Below are 22,964 nucleotides of genomic sequence, written 5' to 3'. Positions count from 1 at the left end.
CGGCCTGATTCCGGTTAACTGCCGTCGTCCAAAGTTTACCGGCGCGTTCCCCGCGAACAAGCCATCCCGTATTTGCGTCAGACATCAACTCGCCCGTTTCCCCTAAACAACATAAACCACCGCGAAGAGAAACGTTTCGTTCCATGCTGCAACCTGTTTCCGCAGCCTACACTCCCCATCCGCGAAATTTCCCAGTGTCGGTGTACGTTTGCGAGATGGAATTTCGTGCCGCTCCTAACACCATTCGAAATCGACGATCTCGAACGCGTTCTACCAGCTTCTTACTGGTATTTCCAGCCGATAGTCGAGCTCGCTTCTATTAGGAATAGAAACTTCTAGGTAACATGATTTTCTTAGTTTGCGTTTAAGCCAAGTCCCGGCCAGCAGAACTATACACGTGGCGAGACGAGACGAGAGAAAAGTGCCAACGAAAGCAACGTGGAAATTTCATGAGAGACCGGGAATGCGTTTCGACCGCCCGGTGCTCTCTATTGGCTAACCTCAGAAAATCTTTAGTCCTCGCCCACCCGAGTTTAATTATTTATTTCTGGTTTCGTGTTTCGAAAATTGGGAGACACGTGAATGTTAACAGCTCCATCGAGTAATACGAAAATTCTCGCCCGAAAGACAGAGTAGGAGAGGATACAAAATTAGGTATTAATTTCTAACATTTATCATCGCTTTTCTACGCAAAACGCGGAACGTATGAGTGGAAATTGGCACACTGTCAATTTGTCTATTTACATTTTCACATGTTTACTCGTGTTCATTTATGTCTGTATGTTATAACATAATAATCGGAAATTGATCGCTGCCACTACGTGGACCGGTTGTACAATATATCATTAACTACACTGTATGTGTTAATCATATACCAACTAATTACGAAATAATTCACTATTGTTACATATTTACTGTATCTACTTATCCCGGAGATATCAAACATACTAAATCGAAAATTCATCGTATTTATGTAATGACATACACGGGGCACTAAAACGTGTTGTTTAACGAAAAACACTTCTCGAGGCAATCTTTCCAGTACACCGTCAGAATCAAAACGATTCATTCGACGAAGCAATAGTTTCGCGTTACGCCCATCATATAACGGGAGTGTCGCAGAAAGCGACTTACATAGATCGAAATCGGGACCGCCTAGCAGCGTGTGGAACGCGATGGAACGTGTGTTAGAGGCTGATTGCGTCCGGCCGAGATGATTGCTTTTCCCGTGACTATAGCAGTGTACTCGCACACAGAGGGCCAAGAACGTGGACGCGAGCCGTTTGCGCACGTGCACGTTTGTCCATGAACGATTACTGCACCTGCACAGAGAACCGATGTTTCAATATTCCGATAGTTTATTCGTCTGGATCGGTGGACGCCTCCTGCCGGCGCGAAATCACTTCGATTTTAGTTAACGCCGTCGTTGCACGCGTAACGAGTCGAACGACAAACAAGCTCTACCTGCCCAGAAACGATTCCTTGTACCCAACAACGCTTTTTATTCGAACAACGTTTTCCTGAAATTTCCTCTCTTCTCTTCTCTTGTAATATTATTTGGCAAGACTCGTTCTCACAAAGTAATTTAGAAAATTGATTATTTATGACATCAATGCACGACTGCATCACTTACAATACCGCAGCTTTAACATTTTAATACGAGGATTACTATTTCCGACGGAATAATTTGGAAAATCGATTATCAATGGCATGAATGCACGATTGTACTACTTACAGTATGGCAATTCAACTAGGGCTACTACTTTTCGCAAAATAATTTAGGTTAATCAGTGGCATAGATGCACACCTGTATTATTTACATCCCAGGACTATTTTTCTAACAGAGTAATTTTGAAAAGTGATTATCAGTGACATTAATGCACGATTATACTACTTGCAATATCGTAAGTCTAAAATTTTAACACTATAAATTGTAACACTATAACATTCGTAATTTTCCATAAAAGCTTATTTTTCTCCTTGCGTTATATATTTCATTCTTCATATATTTTTCTCATACAAGTTTTATAATCTGAGATAAAGAATTTTGATGTCAAATATCCTCGATTATTCGACAAAATTTAAAAGTAAAACAATCACGGATTTTCCAGGCAATAAACATCCAAATAAATAATATCCATTCAATTAATTTCAAATGTAATTTACGAAAACCTACCATCTACTACAAATAAAGGATAAGGAATCATGTTCTACTAATCGTTCCGTTAATCAAAGCTAGAGTAAGGCACATTCAGATAGTAGGCCATGTCAATCTGCTTTTCGTTTCGAAGCACTAAGCAGCTGCCAGGCTGATTTTAAGGAGGCGACAAGCTTAAAGCGTGACAGCGTTTAAAACAGAGGAAGCGCGGGAGAATGAATTCGACGCCGCGGATGAAACAGTGCATATCTCTGAACTACTCGAAATTGATCCTAATCCGTAATCCGGCTTGTTCAGCCTGCTCCGTCTGTTCTCTCCCAAGGTACTTAGCACCCGGGACGACGAATCGAGTGAAACGGAGGAAACGACGCCCGGGATACGGGAGGGACAGGAAAGGAACAGCGCGGACCACTTATATTCGAAAGGCCAGCCGGCGCGCGATGTTCCGTGCATTATGCATGATACGACGCTGTTTAATGCTCGTCCAAATTGTAGCCGGTCGATTTGAAATTTCGCTGCAGCTTGGCTCATCCGCGTGTTACAAATGCTAATTCAATTGTCCCCTTAATTAACGCGCTGGGTTTCAAGATAAATCGAGTTTTCGATTTCTTTGCTGAGGAGACTATCACTAAACAGGAAGTAGTTTCGAGGATAACTGATCATTTGATTAAATCGATGGTCATTACGTATAATTAAGTCCGTTTGAACAGTTGACATCATTCTTCGAGATACAAAGATCATATATCGAGAGATTAAACAACAAAGTGTTTCGAAAACAGTAATATTAATATAAAACATACATCATACATGCAAGCAACAGCTATTCATTTCGTCGATAAGACTACTAGAACGTATGAACTTCCGGTCGTTCTACGTAATACGTGTGTATCCTCATTGCTAAAACCGTCTTTTTACTATCCCCATGTAATCGAGAAACGTGAACGTACATTGGCGGTCGTGTAGTGCTTCCTTGTGCTTTCCGGCAGAATAATAACTGTTTTAATTCAAATCTGTCAGATTTTTCGTTTATTTTTTACGATACCCAATTGTATCGGTATAGTTTGCGATACTTTTATCTGGATTAATATCTCTCACTTTATATAGATTAACCGATGAGAGCGTCATGGCGTCGTGTCCGATGGAACCGAGAAACAAGTGAACTCTCGTCAAAGAGATATAATTAATCGTCCAATTCTCCGCGAAAACGCGTCGGAATTATTCGTCGATTAATCGCGATCGTTAGCGGGCCGTTTACAAGCAGAATCAATACGTTCGCAGCTTTGGAAACTTTCAAAGTCCTCGGCAAAATTTCAGCCCGTTTTCAGCCGGTGAACGAGCAACCTTAATTAATCCAAACTCTCGCAATTGCTTTCCCGCGCAACGTTTAATCGCTCGAATCAATCGTGAGACTCTGGTTAGCCGAGAAGTCTGTCGGAAAGTCAATGCCAGTGCAAGTATCGTCTCGTTCGATCTGCACGATGCACACGCGTTCTTCGCTCAGAGATAATGCGAAGCGTTTGGAGTCGACCGCTGTAACATCAGACAGCTAGAGAAACGAACGGATTAATTATTCATGGACGTCCAACGTCCGACAACAAACACGAAACCGTCGTCACTTTGTAACACCCTTGTACGGACTAGCTACGTTGTTTAGCATGACTATAGGAGGAAGCGGCTACGTGGTTACATAAGGACGACCACATTTGTACCCCTAGATGTACACTCCCTTTGTGCTCCAACACGCGCGTCATAGACACAATTAATGCAATGTACGCGCAATCGAACCGCCACTTGTTCGCGTTTCCACGATCATGCCGTTCATTTTTTACGTTTGTTTCTCGTCTCTGGTTCGCTTTCTGCGATTTATTGAACATAGCTGATTGGATACAAAGCTCTCGCGAGACCAAGTAATTAAACCGAATTCAAATTACGAGTATTCATACAGAGAACAAAAATTGAATTCATAGGGAAAATCCGTGCTAGCACGCGCCAACTTGGAAAAGAGTTTAACGAGCCCCTGGCTAATTTATGACACGCGCAGTATGTTCAGCTGCGTGCAACAATTTCCTGGCAAGTTCGTAGGTAACGTGGAAAGTTAGGCGATAAACGTTGGAAAACTGAAATTTGTTTGCCACCATCGTTTTATAAAAATAGATATAGGTAGGAACAATGAGTGCAATTCTATAAATATCGAAAATATTCGTCTTTTTCTTCTCTGTAATTACATATTTGAGAATCTTGATATGTTTTTCGCTTCTTTCGCCATTTTGATATTCAAATGGTAGACGGTTTCTTCTACAAATTGATCTCATCTCTCTTATTTCTTGCTATCATTCCTATTCCCTGTAATTACATATTTGAGAAGCTTGTAACACTTTTCAATTATTTCGTCATTTCGATGTTCGAACGATAAACGTCGTCTTTCGCTGGAAATTGCTCTGATCTCTCTTATCTCAGCCGTACAAGCCTATTGATCATTTGCAGTAACCCTCTTCGGTCCAACCTACAAATCGCATTAACCCTAGGGTTATTTTAACACCGGCAGTGCGGGATCGTGAAATGGATCATTTGTTCTTCTCAATTAGAAAACTTTCCACTATCTCTCTTTTCGATCGCTGTAATTCGAGACGTGCTCTTAACTCGTTTAATCGAAAGTAGATAATATTTTTCGATGATCAACGTCAATCACTTTACTCGGCGTGTATTATGAATCGAGGCATACGTATCGAGATACTGTCATTGTTCTCAGACCACAGACCAATACCAAAATAGCATTCCTGTGTCGAGCAAAGACACACGAGGATACTTACACTCGCGTTCTACCGTATTCAATTAGCAAAGATGGTCAGAGAAATAGAGTCGTTTTCTTGATATTGTCAATGCTGGAAGAGCTCGGAAACATAAAACACGAAACCCTACCTGCAGTCAGTCATCGATACATACGCTTCTTCTTCCATCTTCTCCCAAAGTAATCCCATTTTCTAAATTTTGCTCAAGCACACCTAATCTTTACCTTATTTTTACTTCCTAAATCAATTTACGTATTATCGCAAACCAAATTCGGAATGAAGGATCAGCCGCTGAGTTTAGAATCGTCGATCTCTTTTTTCTTTTCTTTCTCTTTTTTCCTCCATTAGGCCACAATAGAATCTCGATATTCGGTAAACAATGGTGGCTTGATATCAGACCGGCAGCTACGAGTTTCCCAAGCTGTGTTCTCCCTCTATCTATAGATACGTAGAGAGAAGCAGGGAACGGAGGATTGTGTTGGAGTAGAAAGACGGACGAGAGCAGTAGGAGGAAAAGCAGAAGGAGGTGTTAGAGGATCCTTATCCCTCTTATCCGTGCGCTCGCACTGTTTCCATTCTGAATCCACGAGCAGGGATTACTTAACTCGAGAAATTCATCCGAGCGAAAAGAGACTGCTGTCCTTCTTCGATGCCGGGCACTCGTTCGTCGCGACCTGATCGGCCCGCGAAATCAAAGTCTCTGTCTGCTACTCGAAAAAACGCTACCTAAGGAAGAATCATTATTTTGCGAAGAAACGAGAAGTTGAGGAGGTGGCTACCGGTCCGTGAACCAACATTTTCCTCCATTCGCGTCATTATTTTTTTCCTTTCCCCAATATCCTCATCCCAAGCATGGAATATAGAATCGTTCGATTCGACTTCGTGCCACGGGGTCACGATGATGCACGCGTTCCCTCGCGTTTCTCTTCTTACCTAGCGCAGGGAAAAATTTCGCGGGCGCAGCATCTACTACATTTATTCCCGTGGACGTACGGAGGTCAGTTCGATTTCCGCGAACAATTCTGACGAATTCCCCGGCGCGAGCCAACGAGAAAATGTTTCGAGTGGAAAAAGAAACGTAGACGGAGCATGTCAAAGAGTTATTGGTAATTGCGCCGGCCTTTTCGGACCATTGGCTTTGATAGCTTCATACTTTACGGAATCGAATGGGAGACCGCATTCGTGTCTAGCTCCTCTTATATACTGCTCCACTAAAATCTTGGCCCGGACAATAGATAATAGAAGGAATACCGTTGTCCCAACCGCCACCGGTAGAAGGATCGTCTACCGCGATATTTAGGCGTTGGCCACGCTTCCACGAACTCTTCACTTCCGATTCCATCCTCTGTAAATCACTCTGAAACGGTCTGTGACCACCCTCGACAACTATCTTGCTCGTTATTTGACTGTAGAATTTGGCACGTTCTAAGTGTAACACATGTACTTCATGTCGATTGTTCGATATTTTTCTCTCATTCATTCTTCTAATACTTTTAACAATATTGTACATATATATATATTTGTATTTGTATTCAGATGTGACGACAAATTGATCGCATAAAATATTCCAGATGTAATTTCACAGGCTCGATCGTAAATGTTGTGTTAAATCGAGCTTTTTTTACTCGGACTAGATAGATAGGCACAAATAACAAGGTACTAAATAATTTGTGAACGATGCAGGTTTCGAGGCGGCAGTTAAGCAGGTCGGTAGGTTACATAGTAGCTAAGCAGGGGGTTGATGGAAGCGGAGAGTAGTAAGCGCGTCGCTATGTAAGAACCGCCTTGCCCCTTTCCACTAAGTAGATGCTTGTCAGCGGAAACTTAATTAAATATCCAAAGTGGATGCCGGAATTACTACAATTAGTATGACGGCTTTCCTAGCCCATCCTTATTACCCGGCTAGTCCCGTCCGTCCCATTCGTGGGTATTACTACTTAATGTCTAATAAATGTCACATCCGCCGAATGTCGTACGTTATTTCTTTTCTACTTTCGACCCCGGTCCTCGTTGCAACCATGCGAAGGAATTTCGGTGTCTCTCGTGGGAGACGAGGGGGAAATACGACTCTAACGAACTCCGAATGCAAAAGTTGGCTCATAGTTGTCGACACGGTTACGCTCCAAATTTTTCGACTACCTAACTCTGAACCGGGATGAAATGGATGGGTACGAAGGGGAGGAAAATTAGTTGAAACGTTCGGAAAGTTCCCCGGGAAAAGTTACTTGCGACGATAGCATCTTTGAATGAAATTTTAATTAATTATTCCACTACTAACCGACTGACTATGTCAAATTGTTTGATTAATCTACAAATTCTATTGCGTATGCAACACGAGAACAAGGTCAAAATCCAAAAGATTTATTCCCGATTGGTTCGTCGTACTATTCGAAACGATTTCGGAGTGGACAGTTCGATGGTGTTACAAGCGGTAGAGGTACTTTGCTGAACTGGCACGTAAATACGAGCTCGGAAGACTTTCTTTCCTCGTTCCAACTGGTTCTCCATCATCCGGCCGTAGGAAGAGAAAAGACGGACGAGGATAGCAAATTACAAAGAAGGAATGTAGAAGCCGGACGCCTTTTGTCTCGCCTGAGATTTCTCCCTTCGATTTAATTGCGGGGAAAGAATCGTCGCGGGCGAACGATGAAGAGAGATGTCCAGCCGTTTATTGCAAATCGAAGGGGAATCGTCCTACAGATGAATGGTACTCCAGACACTCGGAACGATCTCGACAAACGGATGAAATTACAGCCGAACGATCTATAATCGAGTGTCCGTTCGACGTCAATTACTACGACGACGATGAAACTGGAAAGAAACGTGGTCGAAAAATTTCCAACTCTACCACCAATCTTTCGTTTTCCTATCTATCCGCCATTTTATCGTCTTACATTTGCATCTCATAAATTGTGCATCCACCCAGCCGCACATTTTCCACGTCGAATTTTCGATTTCACTAACGGTCTTTCATTTTGTACGAATCCAAAGGATTTCTGACCATGAGAGCGCAAAAGATGGAAATATCAGAAGAAGAACAAAGACAAAGACAGGTGGAGAGAATAACAAGAACGTGGGAGAGGAATAAAGATACAAGAGAAACGCGTAGCACGCTATATAGCGATATCTATTGGCGCGGAAAAGGAACGGTTTACAACAGAATATTGTCCCGCCTAAGCCGCTCTCCAATATTTCATCAACTTTCTTATTCCTTCTTTTCCACCGTCTTCCTCGCGAGTCCATGTCTTCCTTTTTCTCCGGTACCCCACTCTTTCCACTATCCACATTGTGTTGTCCTTCTTATAAAACAGTCTGTTTGTTCTCAGGGGCGACAACGACGAAAACGAGCTGCGCAAAGCGCGTCTAAGTATTCCATCAAGAATTCGTAGCTGAAGGCACTGTATTTTGGGTCCATAATACTACGGCTTCGTTGTCACAAACATATTAATCGGTCTTATATGCCTATATTCCATTACCACCGAAAACGCATCGACCGAAACTTCAAAGTTAGAATCGAAGCAGGTTCTCCACTTTGTGACCATTCGATAATGGAGAAATTAAATTTTTTCGCTTTTGCTCGGCCGAGAATTTCATATCCCGGATATCAACGCGTCGATTTGTTCCGACGCATTCACAAGATAAACGATTCTACAGTGAAAAACGAAGAATCGGTTTGCCGGTCGCGAGAAAAGTCGGTTCGTTGCCCTGCTCCGCACAGTAGCCCACGCATAACTTCGCTGAGAACAATAAAAATTTTAGTGCAGCTGGCCGGGGTTATTGTATGGACAGCGAACGCTCTACTTGCTAGCAAAACGGTTGAATTACGAAAGTACAGGGGAGAATAGAAAAAAAGGAGAGAGAGAAGAGAAAAAAGAAAAATATGTATACACCCCCTTTGCCCCTGGCGTAATTTCGGGTGCTGCTCGCGTAAATATACATCATCTTGTAGCGACGACATAACCTCGGTGTTCCGAAAACATTCTATAATACAGAAGCAACGCGTATCGCTGCCCGTTCCGTGCGCGTGGAATCACTCGATGTACATACATATCCGTACACGCCAGCGTATAAGTACAGAAACCGCGGTACGCCACGATGGTTGGCCTGACTAACGAAAAAAAAAGCGAGAGAGGAAAAAAAAGATTTTTCAGCTTTGCAGCACGATATTAAAGGCCGCTTTTAGCAGAAGTAATGAATTTTAACGGTAGATGAGCCCCCATGGCTGTTCAGCTGTACGCTGCCGCATACCCGACGTAAGAAATTGCGCTCGCGAAATTATTTCCTTTATAAATCAGCGGCCATACGTTTCGACGTCATCCTACCTTACCTCGCATACCATTCTCCACCCCCTAACTGCCTCCCTCCTTTCGCCTTCTTCTCCTCTCTTTCTTTATCTATCTCCTTCTCCGAATGGGACGTCTCCATCCGCCGAACACAGTCGAGAGAAATGGTCAGAGTTTATTAACAATACGTTATCGGTTGAAAAATACCGCGGAGTTCCACGAAGAATTGCACCGAATACCTTGTACGTGTCTGTAACCGGTAGTAATCCGCAAAGACGAAAAGGAAGACAAGAAAAGGTATTACAATTGCTCTATCGTCCCTGGGCAATCTAATTCTTTTCGTCTCATTATGGAAACGAACGTTTAGCGAGCAAAGAAAAACTTTGTTGAGACGTCTATCTCTCAAAAGAATGCTTCACGCATCATTATTCCTGACGAAACGTTTAAAGATGTTCTGAAAAATCTAAGCTAAAAAATCTAAAACCTAAAAACAGATAATTTTTAATTCTTTGATAATTAAAAAGAAGACTAACAATAAACTAAACACGGACACCTTCCGTTCACTTTTTCTATAGCCAATATAAATATATCAAAGAAGATAATTGCATAAATCAAACGGAACTCGTAGCAACATTAGCAGACAAGAAATAGATTCTTATCGATAGGGCTGCTGACTTCCGACACCATCAATTGTTCCGAAGGAGAAAAAAATTTAGATAGAATAAGATGGCGATTGTTCGATGTCTCTTTCAAGTTGTAAGCCATGATACGAGGCTGCATCGAGTGAAGCATCAGGGCAGTGAATCTTTCAGTTGAGAGCAAAGGACACGGAGAGACACGGGTGTCCGGTATGGAGCTTGATTTGGTACCAGAATAGCGATGGTGGGGATGTAGTAATTTGTCGGCTTGGGAAGGCGGCTGGCTCCAAGCTGATAACAGGGGGTGGTCCATTCTCCTCTGATTCCGCCACCCCGTTTCTCCTCGTCCTCCGGTGCAAACCCTTCCTCCACCTTCTCCTTCTCTTCTACCATCCCTCTACACCTCCTCGCGGCCATGCCTGCTCCACTTGCGAGTATGCCAACCCATGGATCCACGTAAGACATCCGGTCTGCTCGCAATGTCTCGAATGTGTACGAGCACAGGGGGAAAGACGCCGATATCACAGGCGAAGAACGAGACACCAGGGGATTTTCCATAATCGAGCGGCGTACACTCTCTGTCGTTTATGACTCGCGCCAACTTTCAGTTGTATGATCTTACCTAGCTTTTCTCCGGACGTCGCCACGATAAAAGTAATTTCTGCACGGAATCCCGTAATAAAGACGCGACGCGTCGATACAATGAGTCGATTAGTGGCTATGCCAAGACAACAAGGAAAAGATAAGAGCGACGACATGCCGGAAGAACGAACCGAGTTTCGTAATTCGACGTTGTAATTCGATCGAACGATTTGACGAGGCGAGGTTCCGAGGAATAACGTGAAAGGGTTGTGTAAACGGAGCCAAATAAATCGAACTTGCGGCGTGCTGTACGTCTTCTATTCAGGTTTCTTGGGCGCGCGGGCGGTATTATTTCGATCGAGACAAACGGAGCGTATAACAAGAGTAACCTTAATTCTGGAGAAATCCACTTCGGTGGAGTTGAAATTCTTGAGCCAGCTGATTGGCGAACAAAGTTACCATTCTAATCTCGTTTCGAAACCAAGGGGACCGACTGTTCCTGAATTTATTCTACCAGACTATGCATGTCTGTAACCGCCCGCTCCAATCGCTTTAACATTACCGCGGGAAACTTCTAATTACCGACTTCGCGACGAATTACCATTAGCACGCTGCGTTTAACGTAATTTTTTCTTCCGGCAATTGATTACGTCTCTTCGATCAAATTCCCACCTAAGAAAGTAGACTTCGTCAATTTACCGAACCCCTCCGTGGATCTCTTCGAACTAGCACCTTGAATGAAAGTGGTAGTAACCCTTTGAGAAGTCTCCCGTTTAATACATTGATAGAGTTATTCGATGGTGACCTTTCTTTTAAAATTCTAAGGGTATCAGATAAGGGGGTGTTCAAGTAACGCTAGCCCGATGTAAAATTTCATAAGAGCCTCGGAAGAGCCAGTTTCCAGGAACTACGGACCGGTTAACACCGCCGAGGCTACATAAGAGTCCGAGAGTTAGTATCTTTAATATGTCTGACGTATGCAGCAGTTAAATTAAAGCTCACCGAGAGCCCAGAAAGCTCTCACCTTGTTTCAGCTCAGTACGTAAACTCGAAGCGTGCGGTAATATCGCGTACGAAAACCCTGGTTGCCTCTACTTTCCCGTTGTTTTATTCGAAGCTAACTACTTCAACCATGCTTTTAACCACAACAAATTTTTTTCTCCACGCTGGTTTTTCTTCAATAACCGCACCGACCCTTCCGTCATAATAAACCATAATTAAAAAGATGTTTATACTGTTGTCTACCGCAAGCCAAGGTAATTAAAAGATAGCTGCTTCTCCGGCAATGTGTTTATCGTTCATCTTTATTTGCCGAATCGAACGCTACCGAGCAAGTTAACTTGAGGAAAGAGTTGCGATCAGAAGGTTCCAGCTAACGACCCCTGCTAATCTTCTCACAATTCGCTTATATAACGACGAAGGCTTAGCGCGAAACGAATGTCATTTTACAAAGGAACACGGGGTATCTGCTTCCCTTACTCATCGGCTTCACGAAACTAACTTCGCCCACGTCACCACTCGCTGTCGGAACAACGCGCACACAGCCAGTTGATACCCGATGCTGCTTAGACATTCGCTACTCAAATATTCGTAGGATCTCTAGGCTTGTGTGTTTGGTCCGTGTGCGAGTATTCACGGACGAGACCGGGGACGAGCGCTAATACGCTCGTTTATGCGCCTACATACGGCTGAGTACGAGCTTAAGCCACATTCTCACGTAGCATCGAATATCGGAATGGTGTCTCTCCTAAGGATGAATTTCCGCACGCAGGTTCTCGCATTAGATTAAACTCCATTCATCGGAAAAACGTTCAACATTACGCTCGCACAAGTAATCGGCCTAGCACATCGATTGCCTCCTATATTGCTACAAGTGTTACCTGATAATTAGTAAAACCTCGCCAATATTGATAGAGTATGGGTATATTGATTTAATTATGGTTTAATTATCCCACACCGGATGCGATGCTGTTAATTAAATATGGACCGCGCCATGTTATTAATTATAACATCTCGCGCCTTTCCAACGCGCTCAACATTCACAATTTTCCACTTTTCGATATTTCAGTCGTAACAAAAATGAAGTTTTCGATACGCATAGCCAAATAGATAGGCGAAAAGAAGCTTAATACTTTGATCCGCATCATTATATCGGTCCACGTACTACTTCCAGCTTATGTTCTTTCATTAAGGCTATTATCTGAAACCACGGAAATCACATGTTACGATCGGTCAATTGACTATTGAAGATATCCCACAAATCCTTTTGTCACCCTCTTTTTCACCTCAACTCCTAAAAGTGTCACTTGATGATCAAGTTATAATAGCAATCGATATCGTACACAAATGCAAAGGAACAGATTACGAAATGAAATGGTGCTATTAATTGCATTAGAATCGTGCAACCGTCTAAAATGAACGACAAACATTTAATTTCGAATACGCTAATCGTCTCTTTACGGTCAGAAGTTTCGGTGTGAATCCAACATTAGAACGCAGAGATTCGTACCCTCGTATCGGATCCCGCACAGAAGACACATAGATGAGAACGCGCACGCCGATACATCGGCATAACGCATCCTCCTGACTGCCAACCACCTCCTGCGGGTACAGAGAGCTTTTTAGCAAACTGTCAAACTCTGCCGAACCACGAATTACTCGTTCCAGCACGTATCCCGAATGTAGTCCCGCAGTATGCGCGCTATTCTGGATCAAAGACCTGGGGATATACCCGGATACGAAAATTTGGAAATATCGATCTTGGTCAGCGACACGTTCGAGAATTGCCGAACTGCGCGAATAAACGAGTGAATGGAGAAGATTGATTGACCGATAGATGAGTCTGGGTTAGAATACCGATCGCGGGCCAATTTGCGTCCAGCTCATGCTGAGATATGTTTGGTCCAACAGTCCCGAGGGCTATGCCGAAACTTCTGCTTTTTTTTAAAATGAATCTTCCTTGAAGGTATATAACAGAAACTAAAGATTACATCGATAGTAGGAGAAAAATCGATACTATGTCGTTGATAAATTTTTAAACCGACTAAATTCGCTTCAAAATTACATAGTGGTAGAAAATACAAGCATATTTGTTTTATCGTATACGAATGTAGAAGTTTATAGAACACTGAATGATATCGTAGGAATTACGCTATAAAATAGACGCTAATATCATAATTTTTAATTGAACTTCTGAATATAAGGATCTATCTAGATCTAACTGACCTCACGTGCAAATGTCAATACGCGAGAGTCGTCGATATCAGTTAAAGATCGCAGAAATGCTGGGGATGAATGAGAAGAAAAAATGAGGCTGATAAGGAAATTATAAGTCAGAGCTAATTACAAATAATTATAAAGAACGACAGAAATGCTGTTATTTTATTTCCAGAAAATCATTTCGTATTACCCATGGAATATTACATTACCATGTTACAAATGAAACACTACAAAGCATGTATCCCGACACCCATAACTGCATAGAAACGTCAGATATCACTGAAGAACACTTACCATTCTCATCATGGCATTCCTTGTCCTATGATAGGTAGGAACGAAAATGTCGGTATTCCAGAGACTTTGAAACTACTATGACCGCAACTCTGACGTTTCCATTTGCGCGAGATGGAAAACAATGCGTGAGCGACTCGTAAACTGTATAAAATGAATTACAGTTTTCGAGACACTTCAGGCATTCGAGAGTCCTTAATAAATCGAAATAGCATACAACGTATTCACCATACCACATTTTCGTCGTATGTTTACGACGAAAGGAAATCGAATTTGCTTGGCAACGTACTGACGACAAGCCGTGCCAACTTCAAAAACCGAGGGAATCGAGTGTCGTACACCCTATGCGATATTACTATGTGTTCTACGTGAAACGAACATTGCGTGCGCGTAAAACACTAATGGGATAATAAAGAACAATCTTTACAGTACCGCCAAATACACCATGAACTTGTTACGTAGAAATGAATGACTCACGTGCAGAATTTACGCGCCATGAATCGTTTTATTACTGATACACGAGTCTCGAAAGATGCAATAGTGGCGACCCTCTACAGTCAACCATCGAAACTTAACAAAATACTGCACCAGATAGGAATAATACATGTAGTGAAATGAGACAAGTCTCGAACACTCCAAATTCAATAAAGAATAAATAATAAATAGGAATGACATTATTTACGATAGACAACCATAGTTAATGTTACTTGTTCAATAAATCACTCGTATTCAGTAAGATAGTTGATTAAAATATATCGAGCTACAAATGAATTAAAACTACAAAAATGAAAATTTCATTGAAACATTTATCGTATTGACACACATTATAAAAGCATATAAAATAAAATGAAATAAAATTTAAATTATGAAATTGATAACAGTGCACTTCTAAGCACCTTTAAAATAATAAATTCTAATAAATCATGGTGAAATAATAAAAAAACATAACAAATTACTATATTAGTTAACAAAATTCAGTTTATAACATTTAATTTCACTTAGATTCGTGAGTGCCAAGTACCGAGCTTTACCAGATGCCGCGCGCGTATTCCTGCTATACCGACCATTGGTCCTCATAGCGATTGACCTGATCTTCGTTTTTGACTAAAGACATTCTATAGGGCTACCGACATGAGGTCATAAACTCTGTTATACGTCCTCTGATTTGCTATAATAATATATAATAACAATTCAACTAAAGTGTCGAAAACGATAAAGCCAGTAACTATGAAAAGATCTCCCTTTCATAAACGTACAAAACACAGAAGAGGTATCTCATGAATTTTTTAATAATTCATAGAAGAAACTTGCAACATCAATTACGTAGGTTGGAATTGAAATTAAATTTTACTACGAAATTGTGAAGAATACAAAGCGGATTTTTATGCAAATTCATATTTTTGAGAATATAATTAAAAAAATAAACCTCGGTAGAAAATTGGTTTACCTAATATTATACATTGCTTTATGCAACATATATTTTATATATTTTTTCGAATTATGTGTATTTTATGTAATTTAGACTTTAAAATTTCTTATAAATCCGCAGTCTACTAAAGACTTTCTAAAGTTTTAAACATGGTATAGTATATAGCATACCATATCTTATAAAGAATAATACCTTTCATCTACATTCCCTTATTTAATCTACTCAAACACTACCCTGGTCCTTCAGCGATTTCAGAAACAAACTGGAATTTAAACCAATTTGAAGGAAATAACAAGATTTTGCATAGACTCTACCTACCAGAAATATAGAAGTGCCTTTATAGATCTTATCTACTACGAATCTCTAAAAACTTCAAATCCTGCCTATAAGGAATCTCAAAGAGTTTTAAAAATCCTACCTATTGGGAACCTAAAGATTTCTTTATAAACTCCACAAAATCATAAATCTGAAGATTTTTCTATAAGTCCTATCTATACAAGAATTTGAAAATCTATTTATGGGAATTATACCTGTAAGAAAAACTAAATATCATAAAGAGAAGAAAATTGTATAGAACATTATGTAGAATATAAGTCTTTTCCCATTGATCTCATGATGGATCTTGAAATAAGCTCGAACTATAAAAAAATTAGTACAATTCTATGCGATATTTATAATTAATTACCAATAGTAGAGGCTTAAACATCATTCCTCCATATCTGTCTCTTCCCTTTTAGTCGTTTTCTGTAATCCATTCCACTTTTGATCCACTTCTTCGCACGTATTTGGGACGTTATTAAAATTCCATATATATGTATGTCGGAGTTAGTAAATCTGGAACATATTTATTGCATCAGTACTTTAAAAAACAGCTGATAAGAAGACGTTAAGCGCATTTATTTTAAAAATAAGACTATAATAACGCATATTCACTGTTATTAGCTTTAAAAACATAGGCTGAATTCTTATTCATGTCTTTCAATAAATTAAGTTTATGCAAAATATACAAATAAAAAATAGTAATAATTAAGATATATTCGTTATTACAGTAACAAACAAACATATTTAACAGTATTTTCATTAACAAACACTCTCATAATTTGGGGGGGGGGAGAAGGGTAGATACTAAAAAGAGAACAAATTAGTGGCCAGAAAGGCCATCAAAGTAAAATCATTATCCACTCGATATAATTCCGAACCATAAACCATGAGTGGACTATATTTTCCTTCTCGTAACGCTAATATACCAAATTCAAATATACACAAAATAGAAAATCCACAGTATAAATCGCGAAGAGTGCTTTATGTAATATTTGCAATAATAATTAGTTTGCTATTTAAAATAAAAAAAGAAAAAAAGAAAAAGTAGAAAACTTTCAAAAGCAAAAATAAAATATTTTAGTTATAAATAATCTCTGCACTCATATTTAAACATTCGCAACACTAATAACGAGACGTCCGGTACAGCCATATAACAGGCTGTTACTGTAACTGCATCAGATGATCCAGGAGCAGGAACGTGTTTCCACAAGTTTAGTGGAACAAGATTAGGCATAACATAGGCGCAACACTACTTGAAAAAACGCGATCATTCTTTAGCGCAACTCTAACTAGAAACTAATTAAAACAATCGCGAGAGAAGACTGCAACACTGATTCTTAAAGCAAATTTAATAGAAAGTATTATTTATAAAATTAATGAAAAGTTAACATTTCTAAATTAAACTTTAAATGATAAAAAATAAGATAAGATTTAATATGTATTTTCTAAGATCAAACTATCGATCTATGATCAAACTTGTAAGCTCCCGCGACTCTAATAAAAAGCCGCGAAATATTTTTGCAACTTTAATGCTAATACTTAAACCGTAATTAATCTCTCGCAACACTAATTCAAAGACCGCGATTAGCTCAATATGACGATGAGCCGACATGTACGTCGGCTAACAAATCAACCACAACTAATAAATACTACTACAAATACTACAAGCGAGTACAGTGACAAAGTAGTAACGAGAATGTCTTTCCATGCTCTGGATGATCCAGAGGATGGAAAGCCATTAGTAGTTGCCCTCTTCTATGGCAATTTGCCAGGCCTCTTCGGCTCATAGCCTCTTCTTTCTTCGGACGCAATGCCCGCTGAAACTTATATCTAGGCTCGAGACTTTCTAAATCGCAAACCAAAAAATAACGTACAAATAAAAATATAAATCGCGGAAGCTCATCCAAGTGCACACGGATAAACAACGATCATATAGCAGCGATCGCTGTCCGTTCGCATGTGCATGCTCGAGCAATATTAACGTTCGTTTCGAAACCAACTCGCGACCACGACCGCGAAATTCGAAAAATCGATGAGCGAAGCCGAAGACGAATGGCATGTTTCGTTCGTGCCAGCTTTGCCGTCGATTTTTCAAATGAAATTTCCTAAAACAGGTTGGACACGCGAAAACGCGCCTACCCGAACAAAGACTGTGCCAACCTGCCCGGCCCTACCTACTTATAATTAATGAACAGGCACGCCAGAAAGTATACTACCTATTCTACCTAGCCCTATATTTAAAAATAGCAAGAGGCACACCAACACACTCACTCCACGATTCTCACACATGACACTCGGGCGCAAGGACCTACACTAGAGAGAACGTCCCGGGACGCCTCCGACACCCGAGTTTGACACACAACATGCACACTCTAATATTACGTACCATTTTCCTGAAATCGACTGACGAAGGCTAGCGACCATTGCGTACAACATAATAAAAATAAATCTCTATTTTAATTACAGATATTCATGATACAAAGACTGTGATACGAAATTTCTATTATAACTTAACAAGAAAATTAATAATACTAATATCCGTGATTCGCTGTATTTAATAACGAATCCTTGTTTTTATAGGTTGTGATTGGAACGATATTTGTGTGATTGTGTGATAAAGAATAATCACTTACATTTACAGCAAATAGAATATATACTAAAACGACGCAATTCCACAGCCTAACCACACACACTATGTGGAAAGTACGTCGTGCACGATACAACGCATCGTCAGTCGCTCACAAATTGTTACAAAATCAATGGTCATCGTGCTCATTGCCTTTCTTCCACCCAAGTAGCACCTGGGCACGTGCGTGAAGTCATGGCAATGAACACGGAAAGAGTTAAACCTGAAAATCCTAACTAAAAAAGGTATTAGTGTATCCATTTTGTCTGTAACGGGCTAATTTTTCTTCATTTTGTATTTTCGGATTTTATCTCAATTACTAACACTTTAGACTCTACTTTATTAATTTAATAAATTATCAAAATATCAATATTGAATTTATTTACAGCAAACAGCATAAATAGAGTCAATGCAATATATTGATTTATTCAAATAATTGACATTATGAATTATCGAAATTCCACTACAAAAGAGACAAACAGAAACTGAATAAGAAATTTATTTAATAATTGACTCAAAATTAAATATTAATGCAAACAACATCAAGCAATCCCTTCGACAAAGCACATTTATAAAAGTACAAAAGCAGTATTCAAAACTTGTTGCTTTGATTCCAAAATTTGACTGTTGCGAAATTCCTTCTTGCACATAAAATTCAATACAATTTTATACGACAGGATTGAATTTTAATATCTCTATATGTATATTTTAAATTAATATCCAAATTCAAAAGTGATAGACAAACAATTAAAAATCCTTTGAAATAATGACATCAAGAAACAGAAGGTGAAATAAGAACTGACTTATTATTATCATTATCGTTCGATATACAATAATTGCAATTTTTAATGCAAGGAAGTCGGAGGGTATCCGTCTTCGTTATTACGAAATATTTAGTTAAATCATTGCAATTGTCAGCAAATATACATTTTCAATACATTCCCACTTTAAAAGTTATTATTATAGTGAACACATTTTCAATCACAAATATTCAAATTCATTGTTAATATAACATCGTTTGTATCAGTTAATACCACTATCGATATTATTAATATAAAATTTGTCAATATCATTAATATAAAAAAATACGCGATGTGCAAGAAGACCTATCCTGAACTAATAAATAATGCATGCAAAAAGGAAATGTTGCTACTCACGGATATAACAAATACCCGCGGTCACTGTACTCGCAAAAAATTCTATATAATACAACCAGTCACCCATGTCGATTCGGACCTCTCATCCTACGATATGATTGAGTGATCGGAGGAACAAAAATGCATGCGACTCGCGATAAGATGCGAAGAACGTAGTCATCGATGCTGTGGCAGCCCAGGGAAAGTCATCGTGAAGGCTGTCATCAAGGAGAAGCCACGTAATCCCACGGAAGAAAACTAATAAAACATAGAATATTATAATTTGCTATTCATTATTTGGAAAATTTAAACTATTGTAAGATTAATCTCTATTAAACATAGAATTTTAAAGACAATACTCAATTTAAGACTAAAAAGTTTAAAACTTGTCAAATATTTAATCAGATTCTATTTTTTAATTAATAATTAATGTAAAATACAAAGAACAAAATTAAATGAAAGTACAAAATTACTTACATTCTTGGCTTTTAAAGCACCAGAGAACTGAATACTACTATGTACCCTCCAGAGAACAGGAAGAAATGAAAAACCTTTAAAAAAATATGGATTATTATAATTTGTTCCGAAAAATACAGTAATGATTGCTCAAAAAATTTAAAATAATAGAATACCTGAATAAGAGGGAATTCTATAAAAACTTGGAACTTCAATAATAAAGAAAATTATAATGCTAGCAAACTCTAATTACTATAAGAATTGAAACTTTAAAAGAAAAATTTAAGATATATATATATTGAGGATCTAATGATTTCCGAACTACGTCATATATTTTTCTTGTATATGTCAATATTAAAACTTTACAATTTTATTTCAACAGAAATAAATTAGAAAACAATATAGAGATATACTTACATTCTTGAGTTCCAGGGGAGGCTGTATCCTGTTGCGAAACCTGCGACTGTACTACGGAAAGCGAATGTTTAAAAAAAGACATAAAAAAAACAAAAAAGGCTATTAACGCGTCCGTTTAAGTAACAATCGGCGAACACACTGACTCTAATTTCGCGTACAACTATTGTAATTGAATTTATAATTATAAAAAGCTATTGTGCTTTGTAAAATACAAAAAGTATTATTACGCAGCAAACACTGACTCTTCGCATTTCGCGCGATCGCAATAATTCTCTGAAAGAAAAATTTTATTAGAAGATAAAGGGTAAGGAAAAAAGGAAAATACTGCTTTTCATATTTTCCTTCTTTTTTATATCGACTGTTTGTTTATGAAAATGCTGTTTTTTTTAACTACGAACTAATTATTATTCTTTACTTATTACTATTATTTCCCTTGTATAAAGAAATATATCAAGAATATAAGAAATATATATATATTATTTAAATATATATATATAATATATATATATGTATTTAAAATATTATTATACATTATAAAGTATTTCCTATTATTGTCAAATATCTACTATGACTATTGTACAATATGAGTCATTTGTAAAAATTGCTTACTGAACTGAATGTCCGCCATTGCAGTTTCAGATATACATACTGGCCTTTCTGTCCGTTAAACAATGCTGCGCAATATGAAAAAAAACGCGATGCGCAGTACGTGTACAAACTTGTTTGAAATACATAAGTAATTTAACATATTCGAAATGAAAAAATGTGATTTCTCTTATTCTGTCTATTTTCATCTTAGTATTTTCAATAAATCGTGAAATTATTTAAAATTTTGATACATTACGTATTCGTTACCTTAATATTACGTATTACTTATTGAAAATGCATCCCGGTAGAATACTAAATAAATATTACTAATTATGCAGAAAAGAAGAAAACAAACGTGCAAATACGTTTGTTTTGTTAGAATAAATTAAATGTTACCAAACTTCCATTAAATGCTTTCAAATCCATTGTCAATCATCATGGCGTCCTTTTGAATATCGTGGCATTCCTCTAATAATTCGGTTTTCCTCGTAAACAAACAATAATCTGTACAAAAGAATACCGAAACATTAAAATATATATATGAGAAGAACAAATTATATAAATAAGGAACAACAAACAAGATCAGGTTACGTCTTGGAAGCTTATATTACGAGCTACCAGCATATGTGGCAATCAAAGAAAAAAATATAATCAATTAATAGATAGATGTAATAAATTATTGAGTAAAAACGTACGTTAGTTGAATGAAATTAACAATAACATGGGTCTGGGCGGTCAAAGAATCACTACGAAAATCCTACGTAATAGGAAAGGGAATACCTATCACGGAGTGACACGAAATATGTACGTCTAATCGCTTCGACTGTCGACATTGGAATAACTCCCCGCGCCGCGGTTTACCCAACGAATTTCGGTCGGTGAGGAGTGTTGGAGTGGGGAGTATTTACCGGTAAATCGAGCTGCGTCAAGAGTCGTCAAATTCCAGGAAAGGATATGTTTTCATTAGTAGGCGTATCATGTTTCAAACAAACAAATAATATTTTAGACTGATGTGCGAACGTAAGCGTAAAAAGTAAACGCGACTGAGCTAATATAATTTGAATGAACACTGTTTACGGATTTGAAACGTGAATACATCAGTTCTTGTAGAAATATAATATGCGTGATATAATTTAATTTGATTAAATAAGATTGATTAATAGATAGAAAGAGGAAGATTGTGATTATATATATTATAATAACAGGGAAGAAGCAGGAAGGAGAAATGTTAAGAAAGGTAAAGAGAAAAAGAAAGCAGTCGAAATAAGTAAAGAGATGAGAGAAAAATGGAAACAGAAAAGAGAAAAAATCATGGAAGGAAAGCGAGATCACCATAAATAAAACCATCTTGATAATCAATCAATAATCTCTATAGAAGATATCATCAATTATATTAATAAAATACAGCAATATCTAAACTCAAATTTTGTCTCTAGTCTCTGTCAAGGTTTATAATGCAAGTTATTGGTGGTTCTGACAATCAAGTAGGAGATCAAAACAAGTTTGGAAAACTGTTTAATTTCGACATAACATTGTTTGACAAATTATTAAATAAATGTGTATTACTTAAACAAACCTGGTAATAGTTTATAAAAGATGAAGAATTACTATTTACACAATGGAGATTACGCACTTCAAACGTGTTGATACATGCAATCGCCATGCTTTCTGACATTAATTGCTTCGTCCCGCCAAATGCTCATCTTACTGATTCCTGATTGGTTGAAGCGGTGCAGTTCCTTTTCAATTAAAACCAGCGGGAGAAATTAAAATATTGCACACTGCAAATGTTACCTTAATTAACGAATTATGGCATTTTCAGATCAAATAGGTATAAGGAATTTTGGGCGTTTTGGTTTTTGCTTAATAAAAGGCTTGTGTACACATATGGACGAGCAACTTTTTAGGGATGTATTAAAATATGAAAGAAAATAAAAGGAAAAGGAAAGGGAAAAGGAAAGGAAGAAGATAAGACAGAAATTATCAAGGATATGAAATGTATGCTTATTGATGGAATTATAGATAAGATTA

General features: G+C 38.4%; 1 protein-coding gene across 3 annotated transcripts in view; it reads right to left on the bottom strand.

The window, feature by feature from the left end:
• The window catches only part of LOC122573552 (zeta-sarcoglycan), a 218,391-nt gene extending 196,995 nt beyond the window's left edge, over nt 1-21,396 (bottom strand). For 2 of the 3 annotated variants that reach the window (XM_043740055.1, XM_043740065.1), the window contains exons 1-2: nt 21,330-21,392; nt 16,075-16,223 (exon numbers count right to left, since the gene is read on the bottom strand). The gene's annotated coding sequence lies outside the window, so the exon portion shown is untranslated. Of the gene's footprint in view, nt 1-16,074; nt 16,224-21,329 lie in introns of all 3 variants that reach the window. The other variant, XM_043740155.1, reaches the window with a different exon arrangement.
• Nucleotides 21,397-22,964: the final 1,568 nt, after the last annotated feature.

This window comes from Bombus pyrosoma, linkage group LG2 (genome assembly GCF_014825855.1).
Source record: "Bombus pyrosoma isolate SC7728 linkage group LG2, ASM1482585v1, whole genome shotgun sequence".
Lineage (NCBI taxonomy): Eukaryota > Metazoa > Arthropoda > Insecta > Hymenoptera > Apidae > Bombus > Bombus pyrosoma.
Note: the sequence above shows the minus strand (reverse complement) of the source record. Positions and strands in the feature narration are given on the sequence as shown.